The sequence below is a fragment of the Anarhichas minor genome, unplaced genomic scaffold (genome assembly GCF_050575085.1).
Source record: "Anarhichas minor isolate MPS153535 unplaced genomic scaffold, ASM5057508v1 ptg000323l, whole genome shotgun sequence".
NCBI classification, from domain to species: Eukaryota; Metazoa; Chordata; class Actinopteri; order Perciformes; family Anarhichadidae; genus Anarhichas; species Anarhichas minor.
The window spans coordinates 7,678-12,500 of NW_027466769.1; positions in this window are offsets into that span (position 1 = coordinate 7,678).

The window sequence follows — 4,823 nt, forward strand, 5'->3', positions numbered from 1 at the left end:
GATATGGACCGCGCAATATGGCCCCTGCGACCTACTTTGACTACACCGTGCCTCGGTTGTGGACCTCGCATCCATGATCCACTCGGATAGATTTGTAGAGGGGGACTTGGACTACAGTTAGATATAAGTGTCCCGGCTGTGCGTTGTGTATTCGCGGGGATATGGACCTCGCAAAACGGGTATTTCGTTTAAGTCTTTCGCTGTGATTTTGTCAGAGTATGAAGATCGGTCGGCTGTTTTCAAACACGCGCTGCCTCGGCTGTGGTTATCCGTTTATTATTCAGCTTACATAGTTGGTTAGAGGACGTCGGGGCCGTGTATTCAGTATAAGAATCCCCGCTGTGCGTTCTATTTCCGGGTAGATATGGCGCGCGTAATATGGTCCCTGCGACCTACTTTGACTACACCGTGCCTCGGCTGTGGACCTCGCATCCAGGATCCACTCCGATAGTTTTGTAGAGGGGGACGTGGACTACAACTGGGTATAAGTGTCCCGGCTGTGCGTTGTGTATTCGCGGAGATATGCACCTCGCAAAACGACGATTTCGTTTAAGTCTTTCGCTGTGATTTTGTCAGAGTATGAAGATCGGTCGGCTGTTTTCAAACACGCGCTGCCTCGGCTGTGGTTATCCGTTTATTATTCAGTTTACATAGTTGGTTAGAGGACGTCGGGGCCGTGTATTCAGTATAAGAATCCCCGCTGTGCGTTCTATTTCCGGGTAGATATGGCGCGCGTAATATGGTCCCTGCGACCTACTTTGACTACACCGTGCCTCGGCTGTGGACCTCGCATCCAGGATCCACTCCGATAGTTTTGTAGAGGGGGACGTGGACTACAACTGGGTATAAGTGTCCCGGCTGTGCGTTGTGTATTCGCGGAGATATGCACCTCGCAAAACGACGATTTCGTTTAAGTCTTTCGCTGTGATTTTGTCAGAGTATGAAGATCGGTCGGCTGTTTTCAAACACGCGCTGCCTCGGCTGTGGTTATCCGTTTATTATTCAGCTTACATAGTTGGTTAGAGGACGTCGGGGCCGTGTATTCAGTATAAGAATCCCCGCTGTGCGTTCTATTTCCGGGTAGATATGGCGCGCGTAATATGGTCCCTGCGACCTAATTTGACTACACCGTGCCTCGGCTGTGGACCTCGCATCCAGGATCCACTCCGATAGTTTTGTAGAGGGGGACGTGGACTACAACTGGGTATAAGTGTCCCGGCTGTGCGTTGTGTATTCGCGGAGATATGCACCTCGCAAAACGACGATTTCGTTTAAGTCTTTCGCTGTGATTTTGTCAGAGTATGAAGATCGGTCGGCTGTTTTCAAACACGCGCTGCCTCGGCTGTGGTTATCCGTTTATTATTCAGTTTACATAGTTGGTTAGAGGACGTCGGGGCCGTGTATTCAGTATAAGAATCCCCGCTGTGCGTTCTATTTCCGGGTAGATATGGCGCGCGTAATGTGGTCCCTGCGACCTACTTTGACTACACCGTGCCTCGGCTGTGGAGGTCGCATCCATGATCCACTCGGATAGGTTTGTAGAGGTGGATGTGGTCTACGATCGGGTATAAGTGTCCCGGCTGTGCGTTGTGTATTCGCGGGGATATGGACCTCGCAAAACGGGTATTTCGTTTAAGTCTTTCGCTTTGATTTTGTCAGAGTATGAAGATCGGTCGGCGGTTTTCAAATACGCGCTGTATCGGCTGTGTGTATCCGTTTATAGGAGTGTCTAGATGGGTGGTTAGAGGACTTCCAGCTTGACAACTGGGCATGAGTATCCCCGCTGTGCGTTCTATTTCCGGGTAGATATGGCGCGCGTAATATGGTCCCTGCGACCTACTTTGACCGCGTCGTGCCTCGGCTGTGAGTGTCCGATTGTGGATCACCCTCCACATGTCTTTAGAGGTTGACGGTGGCTACACGTCGGCATAGGTGTCCCGGCTGTGCGTTGTGTATTCGCGGGGATATGGACCGCGCAAGACGGCGATTTGGTTTAAGGAAACAGAGTATTGGCGCTATCGCTGTGATTTTGTCAGAGTATGAAGATCGGTCGGCGGTTTTCAAATACGTGCTGCCTCGGCTGTGGGTACCCGTTTATTATTCTGCTTATATGGGTAGTTAGAGGACGTCGGGACCGTGTATTCAAAATAAGAATCCCCGCTGTGCGTTCCATTTCCGGGTAGATATGGCGCGCGTAATAGGGCCCCTGCGACCTACTTTGACCGCGTGGTGCCTCGGCTGTGGACCTCGCATCCAGGATCCACTCGGATAGGTTTGTAGAAGTGGACTTGGACTACAATTAGATATGAGGTTCCCGGCTGTGCGTTGTGTTTTCGCGGAGATATGGACCGCGCAAAACGGGTATTTGGTTTAAGGATTTTTCGCTGTGATTTTGTCAGAGTATGAAGATCGATCGGCGGTTTTCAAACACGCGCTGCATCGGCTGTGTGTATCCGTTTATTATTCATCTTATATGGGTGGTTAGAGGACTTCCAGCTCGACAACTGGGCATGAGTATCCCCGCTGTGCGTTCTATTTCCGGGTAGATATGGCGCGCGTAATATGGTCCCTGCGACCTACTTTGACCGACTCGTGCCTCGGCTGTGGAGGTCGCATCCAGGATCCACTCGGATGTGTTTGTAGAGGGGGACTTGGACTACAATTAGATATGAGTGTCCCGGCTGTGCGTTGTGTTTTCGCGGAGATATGGACCGCGCAAAACGGGTATTTCGTTTAAGGACATAGAGTTTTTCGCTCGGGTTTTAAAGCCGTGATAGGGGCGAAGCGCTGAAGGTTCCAGCGCTTCTGTACTTCGCCTATTACGGCTGTGACCCATTTTGGTAGGGGGTAACCAAGCCACCTTGCACACAATGATAGGAACAGACTACCCAGTGTATACTAGGGGATAGGAGCGAAGCGCTGAAGGGTCCAGCGCTTCTGGCGGTTCCCCTATGCTACAGCCGTAGTAGGGGATATGAGCGAAGCGCTGAAGGGTCCAGCGCTTCTGGCGGTTCCCCTATGTTACAGCCGTAGTAGGGACGAAGCGCTGAAGGGTCCAGCGCTTCTGGCGGTTCCCCTATGCTACAGCCGTAGTAGGGGATATGAGCGAAGCGCTGAAGGGTCCAGCGCTTCTGGCGGTTCCCCTATGTTACAGCCGTAGTAGGGACGAAGCGCTGAAGGGTCCAGCGCTTCTGGCGGTTCCCCTATGCTACAGCCGTAGTAGGGGATATGAGCGAAGCGCTGAAGGGTCCAGCGCTTCTGGCGGTCCCCCTATGCTACAGCCGTAGTAGGGGATATGAGCGAAGCGCTGAAGGGTCCAGCGCTTCTGGCGGTTCCCCTATGTTACAGCCGTAGTAGGGACGAAGCGCTGAAGGGTCCAGCGCTTCTGGCGGTTCCCCTATGCTACAGCCGTAGTAGGGGATATGAGCGAAGCGCTGAAGGGTCCAGCGCTTCTGGCGGTCCCCCTATGCTACAGCCGTAGTAGGGGATATGAGCGAAGCGCTGAAGGGTCCAGCGCTTCTGGCGGTCCCCCTATGCTACAGCCGTAGTAGGGGATATGAGCGAAGCGCTGAAGGGTCCAGCGCTTCTGGCGGTCCCCCTATGCTACAGCCGTAGTAGGGGATATGAGCGAAGCGCTGAAGGGTCCAGCGCTTCTGGCGGTCCCCCTATGCTACAGCCGTAGTAGGGGATAGGAGCGAAGCGCTGAAGGGTCCAGCGCTTCTGGCGGTCCCCCTATGCTACAGCCGTAGTAGGGGATATGAGCGAAGCGCTGAAGGGTCCAGCGCTTCTGGCGGTCCCCCTATGCTACAGCCGTAGTAGGGGATATGAGCGAAGCGCTGAAGGGTCCAGCGCTTCTGGCGGTCCCCCTATGCTACAGCCGTAGTAGGGGATATGAGCGAAGCGCTGAAGGGTCCAGCGCTTCTGGCGGTCCCCCTATGCTACAGCCGTAGTAGGGGATATGAGCGAAGCGCTGAAGGGTCCAGCGCTTCTGGCGGTCCCCCTATGCTACAGCCGTAGTAGGGGATAGGAGCGAAGCGCTGAAGGGTCCAGCGCTTCTGGCGGTTCCCCTATGCTACAGCCGTAGTAGGGGATAGGAGCGAAGCGCTGAAGGGTCCAGCGCTTCTGGCGGTCCCCCTATGCTACAGCCGTAGTAGGGGATATGAGCGAAGCGCTGAAGGGTCCAGCGCTTCTGGCGGTCCCCCTATGCTACAGCCGTAGTAGGGGATATGAGCGAAGCGCTGAAGGGTCCAGCGCTTCTGGCGGTCCCCCTATGCTACAGCCGTAGTAGGGGATAGGAGCGAAGCGCTGAAGGGTCCAGCGCTTCTGGCGGTTCCCCTATGCTACAGCCGTAGTAGGGGATAGGAGCGAAGCGCTGAAGGGTCCAGCGCTTCTGGCGGTTCCCCTATGCTACAGCCGTAGTAGGGGATAGGAGCGAAGCGCTGAAGGGTCCAGCGCTTCTGGCGGTTCCCCTATGCTACAGCCGTAGTAGGGGATATGAGCGAAGCGCTGAAGGGTCCAGCGCTTCTGGCGGTCCCCCTATGCTACAGCCGTAGTAGGGGATATGAGCGAAGCGCTGAAGGGTCCAGCGCTTCCCTAAATTTTTTGGATTACCAGGACCAATTCTTTTAGAGCAGTAGTAGGGGCGAAGCTCTGAAGCGCTGAAGGGTCCAGCGCTTCGGGACTTTGCCTATTACGGCTGTGACCCATTTTGGTAGGGGGTAACCAAGCCACCTTGGGCACGATTTCAGAAACTCAGTTTTCAGAAATATGTCTATCATAGAAAGTCAAGGACACCTCGAGTAGAAGACATCCGACAAAGGCCA